Source organism: Notamacropus eugenii, chromosome 2 (assembly GCF_028372415.1).
Source record: "Notamacropus eugenii isolate mMacEug1 chromosome 2, mMacEug1.pri_v2, whole genome shotgun sequence".
Classification (NCBI taxonomy): Eukaryota; Metazoa; Chordata; class Mammalia; order Diprotodontia; family Macropodidae; genus Notamacropus; species Notamacropus eugenii.
In genome coordinates this window covers 187,924,250-187,937,731 of record NC_092873.1, presented here as the reverse complement: position 1 = coordinate 187,937,731, position 13,482 = coordinate 187,924,250, and the positions used below count along the sequence as shown (strand labels likewise).

The 13,482-nt window shown below is 36.2% G+C and overlaps 1 long non-coding RNA gene across 1 annotated transcript in view; it reads right to left on the bottom strand.

The window, feature by feature from the left end:
* Positions 1-13,482, bottom strand: part of LOC140526623 (uncharacterized) — a 44,280-nt gene that overhangs the window by 30,158 nt on the left and 640 nt on the right. Inside the window, exon 2 of the long non-coding RNA XR_011974448.1 lies at positions 7,396-7,571. This is a non-coding gene — a long non-coding RNA (uncharacterized lncRNA). The remainder of the gene's footprint in view (positions 1-7,395; positions 7,572-13,482) is intronic.

Here is a 13,482-nt window from a genome sequence, read left to right as displayed (position 1 = left end):
TAGACATTAAACATAGAAAAAGATTTATTTGCAACAGAAAACAAATAACTCATGCCAAATCCCCTAGACAGTCAAGAAAATCTTTTCACTCATTCCCATAAGGACCTCATACAGTCTTTTCAATTTATATAGTACTTGCCTGGAGGGCTATGATTCACTAGAAAGTTAATTATCTCTTCCTCACTCAGAGTTAACATAGTACATGATTCATAGTATTAACAAATGGCAAAGTCAGAGTGTTCTCATCTGTAACACTCAGGCTTCGTTGCTCCTCAATTCCCTGATATAGCAATCTTTCCCTACCTTTCAGTGTTCTATTGTTCCATAGCTAGCTATGTCCTCATCTAGAATGAGTTAATTTCCTCGAGGTGCTGCAGAATTCCCCCCAGATCTACAAATGTCTGGGTATCATGCCAACTCCTATCTGTTATCTGTTGCTGCCTCTGTCTGTTTCCTTTGCCTCATCGTCTAAGTGGTATTACCAAGGGGAAGCTGGAGACATGCTCCAACTAGTTCAGCAGAGCTGATCATTAAATTTTATGTGTGAGCATTTATACCTCAGAAATCAGTAAATGCTACAGATGGCTCTTGATTTATTGCTTTGTTGATTGTCTACACTGAAGAAAGTAATGGAAAAATGTTAATAATGCAGGTTAAATTTAAAAGTGTGATATGCATATATTTTGTTTTTAGAGAGCCAAGTGCTAAACATTTACCAATGCATGCTTGTTATTCTATTACATCCATGTGCCATAATTTGTCTGGCCATTCCCCTACTAATGGACATCTGTTTTGTTTCCAGTTATTTTTTTCCAAGAAAGCTACTGTTATAAAAATTTTGGTGCTTATGGAACCTTTCTGTTTGCCAATGAGCTCTTTGAGGTATATGTCTAGTAATGGAATATCTCGGTAAAGAACAGTTACTTTATCAGCATATCTCCAAATTGGTTTCCAAAACTGGTCTACCAATGTAAAGATCCTTCAACAATACATCTGTATTCCTGGTTTCTAAAAACCTCTCCAACAGTGACTACTCTCATCATTTGTCATCTTTTCCAATTTACTATGTGTGAGGTGAAACCTCAGGGTTGTTTTAATGACTGTTTCTCTTCTTATTAGTAATGTAGAGCATTTTTCATGTGGTTATGTGGAAGAACAATGAAATCCCTCCCCTTTTTAGAATACATTTTACAAAATAATAGTAGGACAGTACATTTAGTCTGCTCAAGACTAATCTGAATAAGAAAATTGTCTTTATCAATTCTGAAACAATACTCTGAACTAAATCTTATTTGTGTCTGACAATCATTTTCAGGAAACTAGGGGAAATTTTCAGGGGGAACTCTTCTGCTTGAGGATAAAATTACAGCAGTGATTAGACAAAGTCACAAAGCTTCTGATTGACTTATTTAAGAGTAATATGTTCTTTCTTTTCTTAAAATGTTAAATTCCTAAATTTAAATTTGATTCAATTTTTAAACTGAAACATTTGTTTTTTTTTCCCTTTTCCTATTTCTCTACTCCTCACCCAGGGGGGAAAAATACCAAACCCATGTAACATATAAGTATAGTTAAGTAAAACAAATTCCTACCTTGACCACATCTAAAAGTGTGTTTTTCATTTATCACTTCTGTCATAAGGTGAACAATATTCCTCATAAGTCCTCTGGAATCATGGTTGATCAGAGTTCCTAAGTCTTTCACAATTATTCACTTTTACAGTATTGATGTTATAGTTTAAATTATTCTTCTGTTTCTGTTCACTGCATTCTATGATGGATCATACAAGTCTTCTCAAGTTTCTCCAAAACCATCTCTTTCTTCATTTCTTATAGTATAATGGTTTCTCATTATATTCAAATACCATACTTTGTTCAGGCATTCCCTAATTGACAAGTATTTCCCTTTGTTTCTAGGTCCTTGCCAATACAAAAAGAGCTGTTATAAATAATTTTGTACATATAGAATCTGTTTCTCTTCTTTTGATCTCTCTGGGGAATAGGCTTGGTGCTAGTATCATTGGGTCAAATTGCTTTCCTGGTTAGCTGGACCAATTCATAGCCTTACTAATAGGGTTTTAATGTGCCTCTTTTCTCACAGTCCCTCTAACATGTTATTTTCTGTTTCTGTCAGCTTTGCAAATCATAGTATGTGATGGAACTTCAGATTTGCTTTAATTTGCATTTCTCTAATTATTAGTGATGTGTGTCATTTTTTCATGACTATAGATAGCTTGGGTTGCCTCCTTTGAGAATTGCCTGTTCATATTGTCAGACCATTTATCAAGTGGAGAATAGGATCCTATTCTATAAATTTAAATGATTTTCCTATATATCTTAGAAATTAGATCATCATCAGAGAAACTTGGTGCAAAGATTTTTTTCCAATTAACTGCTTCCCTTCTAACCTTGGAGATGTAACATTTTTATGTACAAAAACTTAAATTTTATGTCATTATAATTGTTTGTTTTATCTTCAGTCTTCTCTATCCTTTATTTGTCATATCCATAGATTTGAAAGGTAATTTCTTTCTTGCCCCTATAACTTATTTATGATGCCATCTTTTATATCTAAGTCACATGTATTTTATCTCAGTATATGATATTGATCTATATGTAACTTTTGCTATTTTCCCCCCATTTTCTTGGAAGTCCTCTATCATTGAAGGCTCATCTTTCCCCTTGTAAGATTATACTCAGTTTTGCTAGATAAGGATATTCTTGAATATAGGTTTTTACAATTTGCCTTTTGGAATCTGCTATTCCATGACCTCTACAAAATGTTGTGTGATCTTGACAATGGTGAGTCAAAATGAAAATAGAAAGAATCTACTGATTACTTCCTAAAAGAAACCCCAAAATAAAATCTCCCAGGAACATCATAGCCAAAATCCAGAGCTCTGGATGAAAGAAAACACACTGCAAGCAGCCAGAAAAAAAAAAATTCAACTACTGAGTAACCACCTACTACAGAATTATAACTGAGGGAGACAAACTAGAGGCTTTTCTGAAAAGATCAAGGCAAGGACATCTATTGTCACCATCCCTATTATCACATAGTGCTAGAAATGCTAGCTATGGCAATAAAGAAAGAAAAAATAAACTGAGATAATAAGCCTAGGGAAAGAAGAAACAAAATTATTGCTTTTAGTTGACAGTATAGTGTACCTCAGAGAATCAACTAAAGAGTAATTGAAATAATAACTTCAATGAAGTTGCAAGTATAAAACAAAACAATATAAAACACTAGCATTTATGTATATCGATAAGTCCCAGAAGGAAGAAATAAGGAAATTCCATTTAAAATAACTATAGAATATATATATATATATATATATATATATGAAATACTTGAGAGTCTACCTACCAAGAGAGACATAAGAACTATATGGATACAATTGCAAAATACTATTTATGAAAATAAATACAAACCTAAATAAATAATTGGAGAATCATTCATGGAAAAGTTGAATTAATATAAGAAAAATTAATTTATTCAGTACCAAGTCAATCAAACTACCAAAGACTTACTTTATTGAACTAGAAAAGAAAGTAATGAAACTCATCTAGAGGAACAAAGGGTTGAGAATCTCAGGAAAATAATGAGGGAAAAAAAGTAGGATAAAAAGGACCTAACAGTATCAGATCTCAAACTATAAGACAAAGCAGAAATTATCAGAACAATATGGTAGTGGTTAAAAAATAGATAATTTAGTGAAGTAGATCAGGTACAAAACACACAGTAATAAATGAACCTAATAGTCTAATATTCCATAAACCAAGATATTCAACAAACCTAGGCATTGGGGTAAGGATTTATTGCTTCATAAAAACAGCCATGAAAACTGAGCGATGATCTGGCAGAAATTAGATTTAGATAGCACTTCACAGCACATACCAACAAGCTCTATATGGACATATGATCTAGATATGAAGTCACACTATAAACAAAATAAAGAAACATTAAACTCTTTTCCCAGGCCTTAACCAGATTAAGATAATAATCAGCCTAAAAATATAAAAGTATCTTTAACAACCTCAATTCTCTTTGGGAGTATTTCTTGAGTTAAAAATGAGAATTTTTAGAGGAAGTGTTTGAAGAGGGATTATATGGCTTTCTTCTTATTATTAATAATTAACATTTATATTGTGCCTATTATGTGCCATGCACTGTGCTCAGTGCTTATAAATATTATCATATTAAGGAAATATTTTTCTAGGATGTGACATTTTAAGTTAATATCATTCTCAGAATGCTACTTAAATCTGACTCCTTGCTCAACCTTGACTATCAAAATTTGCCTATTATTTGAGAATATTCCAAGTTGAAACTCCAAAATGGCTTGTGTTATAGAGACTTTCAAAGTCATGTGATAACCATATTCATTTTTGGACTTTTCTCAGCAGAAATGTTTAGAATTAGTTTCATCTAAATTAATAAAATTGTTTCTAGTATGCATGTGCTTAAAAGGCAGATTAGATAATTTTCTTCCACAGTTGGTACTAGTTTGTAATTCTTCTTTAGAGAATTGTTTGTTCATATCCTTTGATCACTTTTCTACTGGGAAATGGATTTTGGTCTTATATATGTCTGTTAGTTGTCACTATATATTTGCTATGAAACCCTTCTCAGAGATTTGATACAAAGATTTTTCTTTTCTAGTCAACCAGTTCCCTTCTAGAAGTAGCTATGTGGTACAGTGGATAGAACACTGGGTCTTTCTCCTGGCAACTAGAAGAAATTTGTGATGTGTCATTGCAATTATTAAATTTAACTACTATGTATTTTGAAGTTTGAATTATAAGGTGCTTTTTTTGTTTTCCTGGAGGTAATCTTTCAACTGGTGCTTTGTGTTCTGTTTTTAGAAATTCTGAGCAGTTTTCTTCTTTTATTTTGTGCATTATAATAAAGTTTTTATTTATCTTGTTCTTCTACAAAACCTATGTTTCTAAAATTTTCTATGTATATCCTTTCTGTGAGATCAATCCCTTTTGTTTATGAAGAGATCATGTGTTGTTTTAGAGCTACTGCTTTTCACTTCTCTTCTTCCAGACTGTCCTTCACTTAAGGATACTCCAAATCTTATTTTCTTTTCCACTTATTCTGGGAGACTTGTCAACATGGAGTTAAGTTTTGCTAATTATTTCCATCATTCAGGCCTTAAATTTTGCTGCTTGCTTTCTTATCACTTCTTGTTCTCTTCTCTTTTGAAGTACTCTGAAAGAACTTGTTCCAAAATTTCCTGGGATCCTACAGGGTTCTGTGTTTTTATTGCATATATGTATAGATTCATGCATATTTATATGTATATATACATGTATACACACTTTATATTTATGCATATATGTGGGCACATCTATGTATATTTGTGTGTATGTGTAGAGACCCTTATCATCAATGTGCCAAAAGAGGACAAGCTTATAATTCTGGGTGACTGTAATGCTAGAGTAGGCTCAGACTACCAGACTTGGCAGGGAGTCCCAGGGAGGAATGGAGTTGGAAACAGCAACAGCAATGGTCATTTACTGCTAGAGACTTGTGCATCACATGACCTCATTACCAACACTGTCTTCTGTTTACCTAAACACAATAAAACTTCATGGATGCACCCTTGCAGCAAACACTGGCATCTAATAGATTATGTGATTGTAAGGAGAAGAGACAGACAAGATGTGAGAGTGACAAAGGTAATGTGTGGTGCAGAGTGCTGGACTGATCATAGACTTATCCTTTTCAAACTAACTATTCCCATTCATCCCAATCCCAAGGCAAAATGACTACCAGAAGAATTAATGTCAACAAATTAGAGCTCTTCTCTGAGAGTGAACAGTTTGCTGCTAACTTGGAGGGAAAGTTGAGCCAACACACAGTTGGCAACAGTGGAGCAGAAAAGGAGTGGGCAGCATTCAGAGATTTGGCATACAGCACTGCATTTGCTCATCTAGGTCAGAATACTTGCAAACACCAAGACTGGTTTGATGAAAATGATGGGGAAATTCAGAAGCTGCTAAATGAAAAATGAGAACTTCACAGGATTTACCAGCAGGATAGTGCATCCACCTCTATGAAGGCAGCATTTAATTTCATAAAAAGTAAAGTACAAGCAAAGCTTAGAGAGATGCAGGATTCCTGGCTCAGTAAGAAGGCAGATGAAATTCAGTTTTATGCTGATAGTAACCATCCAAAGCACTTTTATGATTCCCTGAAAGCTATTTATAGACCAAAAACCTATGGTGCATCACAACTACTCAGTGCTGATGGAGCCACATTGATTAGTGATAAAGACATGATCGTAGAGAGATGGGCTGAACACTTCCATTGTGTTCTCAACAGACCATCATCAATCAATGCTGACGCCATTGACCGTTTACCTCAGGTTGAAGTCAATCCCTCCTTAGCTGAACTTCCAACTGAAGAAGAGGTTTTGAGGGCCATTAGGCTCCTTTCACGTGGCAAAGCACCTGATGCTGATTCTATTCCAGCTGAGATTTACAAGGTAGAGGGACTATTGCTCACAAAAAAGCTGACTGAAATTTTCCAGGTTATAAGACAAGAGGAGATTGTCCCCCAGGAGTTCAAGATGCCTCCATTGTCCATCTCTATAAGGGCAATGGGAATAGGTTGTCCTGTGACAATCACAGGGCGATCTCTCACTTAGCCATTGCTGGCAAAATTCTTGCTAGAGTCCTCCTTAATAGGCTGATTCTTCACCTGGAAGATGGTCATAAACCTGAGAGCAAATGTAGCTTCAGAAAGGGCTGAGGAACAGTCGATATGGTGTTTGCTGCCTGACAACTCCAGGACGAATGCCAGGAGCAGAACAGAAGTCTGTACACACCATTTGTAGATATGACCAAGGCCTTTGACACTGTTAGGCATGAGGGCTTATGGAATTATGTCAAAATTTGGTTGCCTGGAGAAGTTCATTAATATTGTACGTCAATTTCATGATGGCATGTTTGCCCGGGTTCTGGATAATGGACAAAGCTCTTGTGCCTTCGTAGTCACCAATGGAGTGAAACAGGGCTGTGAGCTTGCTCCCATGCTTTTTAGCATGATGTTTTCAGCCATGTTGACAAATGCTTTCATTGAGGATTAACTATGCATCAAGGTCAACCACCATACTGATGGTAAGTTCTTCAATTTGAAAAGGCTACAAGCCAAGACCAAAGTGGAGGGAGTGTTGGTGCATGATTTTGTTTTTGCAGATGATTGTGCACTCAATGCAGCCTCTGAAGCTGAGATGCAACAAAGTATGGATCAATTCTCTGCTGCCTGTGCTAATTTTGACCTAATAATTAACACCAAAAAAACATAGGTGCTCCATCAGCCACTACCACACCATCAATTACAACAAATGGAGAAATTTTGAATGCTGTGGATAAGTTCACTTACCTTGGTAGTATTTGGGAGAGAAGAGGTATTAGACTGACTACCAAATTGAAGGTCTACAGAGCTGCTGTGCCGACCTCATTGTTGAATGCCTGTGAAACATGGACAGTCTACCAGCACCACACCAGGAAACTGAATCGTTTCCTTTTGAACTGTCTTCGGAAGATTCTGAGGATCACCTGGCAGGATAAAATACCAGACACTGAAGTCCTTGCTTAAGCTGAACTGTCAAGCATTCTAACTATTCTTCAGAGAGTGTAACTCTGATGGGCTGGTCATGTTGTTCAAATGCCAAATGTACACTTGCCAAAAAGACTATTTTATGGAGGACACGCATGGGGCCAGCGATCCCATGGTGGCCAGAAGAAATGATACAAGGACACTCTCATGGTCTTTCTCAAGAACTTTGGATTTGATTGTGTAACATGGGAGACACTGGCACAGGACTGCTCAGCATGGTGTGCCCACATAAGAAAAGGTGCTGTGCTCTTTGAGTGAAGCAGAATTGGGACAGCACAAAGTAAATTCAGGATGTGCAAATTTGGGACATTCACCCCAAATATTCACATGGACTATCTGTGCCCAACCTGTGGTAGGGCATACCGAGCTGCTATTGGTCTGATCAGCCACAGTTGGACACACTAAAATTTTACTTTACAATGGTGATTTCATTTTGGTCCTCTTTGAAGACAAAGGACAACAACCAACCAACCACACATATATATGTATATATACACACATATGTATGTATTTGCATGTGTGGACACATAGTCAATAATCAACAGTCATACATTTAACTTTCACAACTTCAAGCATTTCTGCAATTTTATTAGTAACCTCACTTTCACTTGCACATTGGCAACTGCACACATTTGAGGTTATGTGCAGTGGAGGAAAAAGTGAGAGGTGTGATGCCCAGAAGTTTGTCGAGAAGCCAGTATCCTACGAGGTGCTTCATTGATCTTCTTCATCTTACCGCTGTAAAGAGTTTCCCATGCATTCGCTGTATATTTTCATTGTTTGCCTTTAAATCTCAAATTTTGTGTTGCAAGTATGCCCCCAAAGGGTAGTGCAAGTCTTCTGAGCTCTAAGTCCAAACTTGTAAAGTCAGTGATGTGGCTTAGTGAAAAAATAAAGGTGTAAGATAACTTCATGCTGGAATGTCTTCAGCCACTGCCTGCCCTGAGTTTGGAGATAAGGAAGCGATTCATTTTATCTGCAAAAAGGAGGAAAGTATCTACGGTACTATAGATTTTATGGTTATAAAGGTGAACAATGTCTTTTTATTGAGAATGCTAACACAAAGATCACAGAATTCTAAGTAATTGCTAGTGAGAAAAATGTTTTGCATATCACCAATTTTATTCTGTGTATTGCATTTTATGGGCTATTTCATGGTTATTGTGATAGTAAAAGTGCATATTATCAAAACTATTGTGTTTTTTTTTTTTGGCAATTTAGTGAAAGATTACAGATTTTTGTGGCCATGGAAACTTAACTATTGAACATAGGTTCAGTGTATTAACATTTACATTTTTTGACTTTCACATCATTTTCCCCTGCAGAAGTTGAGGATTGATTGTATATACGTGCATATACACATATATTTCTTGATTGTTTCTATATCTTGGATATCAGAGTTTTATAAGAGAAACTGGATACAAAAATATATAAATATACATGAAACTACAAAGATTTTTTCCCTAATTGACTGTTTCCCTTCTTATAATGAGGATATGAATTATTTATATGTAAAAACTTTTCAGTTTCATGTAATCAAAGTTATCAACTTTATTATTTGCAGTTTTCCTTAGCCTTTGTTTTACTTCCTGCCCACAGTTTTGAGAGATATATGATCTGCTTCTTTCCTAGGGATTTTTTTAATGATCTTCAATATTAAGGTCACATATATATTTAGAATGTATGGAATAAGATGTAAGGGGGAAAAGCATCCTGGAGAAGGTGGGATTTTAGTTGGGATTTAAAGAAAGCCAGGAAGGGCAGGAGGGAAGGAAAGAACCAGTTCACTGGATTAAGGAGTATGTATCAGAGAGGCAGGTGTAAGAAGACTGGAAAGGTAAGAGGAGGGGTTTGGTTATAAAGGGCTTTAAATGCTACAATGAACATTTTGCATTTGATTTTAGAGGCAATATGGAGCCCTCAAGCTTGTTTGTTTTTTAAGTGTATAAGGGGTGAGTTGACATTATGGAATCTGCCCTTTAGGAAAATCACTATAGGAGGTAAAGCAAGGTAGACTGGAATGGGGAAAGACTAGAGGCCAGCAGTGAGTTATTGCAATAATTCACTGCTGGCCTCTAGCCTTAGTTATTGCAATAATTCGAGAGGGCGTGAGATGATTGAATTCTCCTGAAAATATCATCAGGATCAGGAGTTTTTTCCTTTGATAGTTCAATTACAGTTAGTTCCATTTCCTTTTCTGAGATTGGGTTAAGCTTTTTGCATGGTTTTCTGTTAGTTTGAACATTTTATAATTTTTGAAAGCATTCCTCTATTTCTTTTATATTCTCAGGTCAGTTAGCATATAACCGTATAGAACAGGCTCTGATTCTTCTGATTTCTTCCTGTGGTATCACCTTGCTCATTTAAAGGTTTATCAATTTTATTAGTCTTTTCAATGTATCAGCTTTTAGCTTTAGTTATCATTTGTATACATTATTTTTATTTCTAGTTTTATCTATTTCCCCTATAATTTTTAATCTCTTGTCCTTTATTCTTACTTTAGGTCATTTCTTGGCTACTTTTTAAAAGGCATAGTCAGTTAAATTGGTTTTCTTTTTCCATTTTGTTAATGTACGTTTCTAGGGATATTATTTTTCCTCTGAGAACTGCTTTAGCTGAATCATAAAAATTTTGGTAAGTTGTTTCATCATTATTTTCTTTCACCTATGTGAAAGTAAATAAGATATGTTCTTTAACTCATCCATTATTTAGGATTTTATTGTTAAATCTCCATTTGGATCTGTCTTTTGTTTGTATCCCTAAACCAATAACTATTTTTATTGCTTTATGGTCTGTGAAAGAATTTTACTTTTTAAATTGACTATTTCTGCCTTTTTATAGGGTTTTTATAACACCTCAGATATTATAGAACAGAACGAGCTGAGTATTTTAGGAGTTAGGGATTATTCTGTGTTCTAGTTTATTGAGATTGGTAGGGTTTTTTAAACCTCATTTGGGTTCTTGGTTTCCTAGACTGTGGAGACAGCTGAAATTGCTTTATCCCTTGTGTATAATTTCTGTTTCTGAGAGGTTGTGAAGATTGGAAAAAATATTTAGTTCTTTATCTTGTTGGTTACATGACTTAGAAGGGTCATATGTTCTAAATATCAATATTGTACAGGAAGAGGGAACTAGCGATAGGGTTATAGAAGAAGGAGGAGGAAGAGAAGGAGAAAGAAAAGAGCGTCAATGAAACCTTTTTTAAATGCACAGAAAAGAACAGAAAGAAAGCCAGAAGGAAAAACTGACAAGCAAGACGGCATTGAGAATTATATGTTGTTTTCACTATATCCTTAAAAGGAAAAGTAATTTCTACACAACAGATATTTGTGGTTTCACATACAATCCTTATTCTGTTCTACATTCTAGATGGAAATTTTATTTGGTGTTAAGTTTGAAATACAAAAAAAGAAATTTTAAAAAAGTATCACCCTCTCTGGTGAACATAATAGCAATTACAAGGTACTGTTGTTATTGAGGTATTTTTATAAATGTATACTTGAAATACTCTGTGTTAGCATTTTTCTAATGTGTGGGGGAAACAGTTGTTCTATGCTTGATTCAAAGTGTACTTTGGATACACTTCTCCTCTTCCTTTTGGAGAGAAACTACAAGGGAGCAAATTCTTACCTTTAAGTAAGGCTCAGTGCTCAGGTGTGTAAAGAGCCCAAGAGTGTGAATGATCCTGACCCCTTTTTTTAGGGGCCAGATTCCTATAGGACTGAACTCACTCCACACATTATGCAAGAGGCCAGAGCTGAAATAGGCCCCTTAGTGGAGAGTAGGACTAAGCTAAAATGATCATGGAATATAAATGAGTTCCCTGTCTTTGTATCCCTAGTACCAAAATAATATGTTATATTAATATAATAATATACAAACAATATAATATTACATAGAATTAATATTAATATATTACATATAATAATAAAATAATCACCTAATGATTCCTTAAAAATTGATTTATGGACTGATTTGATATAGATTTTTTAAGTTAGTTCTTTCAGTTTCCTACTTGGACTCAGCTGTAGTCTTCATCTAATGTTTTTTTTTCAGGGTCATATACTATGCTGCTCACCATCCACTGAGGACACTATGGTCAGTAAGTCTGTACTTGCAAAGGCAGTAAGAGTAAGTGTTTGTTAGGTATGATACTGTAAGACAGATAAACAAAGCACACTTGAGGGCTGCTAGTACAGGTTCACTCTTGATTTGGTCAGACAGGAAAGACACTAAGAAGGGGTTAATAATCTGTCGATTATTTCCTATTTATCCTACACATAGTTAGTTTGTACATAGCTGTTTGCACATTGTCTCCTCCATTATATTGTGAGCTGGAAGATGGGAACTGTCTTTTGCTTTTTTTGTAACTCCAACTCATTTTTGTTGTTCATTCATGCTCAACTGTTTGTGACTTCATTTGGGATTTTCTTGGCAAAAGTATTGGAGTGGTTCATTATTTCTTTCTCTAGCTCCTTTAACAGATGAGGAAACTGAGGCAAACAGGGTGAAGTGACTTGTTTAGGGTCACAAAGCTAGTGTTTGAGGCTGGATTTGAACTCAGAACATCCTGACTCCAGGGCCAACACTCTATCTACTCTGCCTTCTCCAACCCATAGTAGATGCTTAATAAATGTGTATTGGCTAACTGACTTAAGCCAAGACTGGATGACCATTCTTTGGGTACTGTAAAGGGAGTTGTTGTCCAGATATAGCTTGGACTAGGTGGTCTGTGATGTCCCTTCTAAGACTGAGATTTTCTGATTCTGTAGCAGAGAGAATGTTGGATAGGGTGGTATGGTGGAAGAAATAGCTGAACCAGGACACCTGGGTTTGATTCCTGCCTTGGCACCTACTAGCTGTGTGACCAAATCACTTACTCTGTTTCTTCACTTGTAATAAATACTTCTTGACTGTATCTCATCGTTGTTATGAGAAAAGTGCTTTGCAAACCCTGAAAACATAAAGCATACATTGGTGGCTGACAGTACTCATTCAATCTCAGACTTATCTGGATAGCTGAATTGATCTCCCAGTGAATGATGTCACTATTATTGTTGTCTTGGGGGAAAATGGCAAAGTAGTAGTATTGAAAGACAGGTAGTTTCTTCAAGGCTATAGATATCAAAAAATATATTGAACATGTTTATCTTTGAGATTGTGACAGCACCAGGTGACCTTGACCAGAAGTCTGTTTCACAGATAACATACAGGAGGCAGTGGAATTTTCAGACTCCAGCCTCTAATAGGATCACTCTTGAACTGGTCAGACAGGCGGACATCTTTGGTAGGGTTCCTAATCTTACTTTATTCCAGTCTAGTCTTCTCAGAAGGACTGCTGATAATGGGAGAACCAGCTCTTACAGCATTCCCTGATCACTCTTCTCCCACGCCTGGTGTTACCCCCATATCTCCATGGGGTCAATCCAGAGGGACACATCTTGCGCACTTCCCTAAAGCCCCTCAAGCCTTGATGGGGGGGGGGGCAATCAGACAAAGAAGGCCTCTTGCTAACATGAAGCTCAGGGGTTGACGTTAGCCATCATCACCCTTCTGCACAAGGGTAGTAAATATTCCTTAGGTCACCCCCTGACATCACATACTGAGGACAGCCTCAGCAGCACTGCTGGTCCCTATGATTCTAGGAACGACTCTCTAGAACCCTGGAATCCCCGGTTCTGGGAGTTATCTAACACCTGCACACTAGGCACGGCCATGGCCACAGAGACTAGACTCTAAAAAGATAACGAAATCCTCCTCACTTAGCAAAGCCCAAGGACTCCTCCGGGGAGGCGGGGGAAGGGAAAGGGGGGGAAAAGCCTTTATCAAATAAACGCCTTCTGTGCTCCA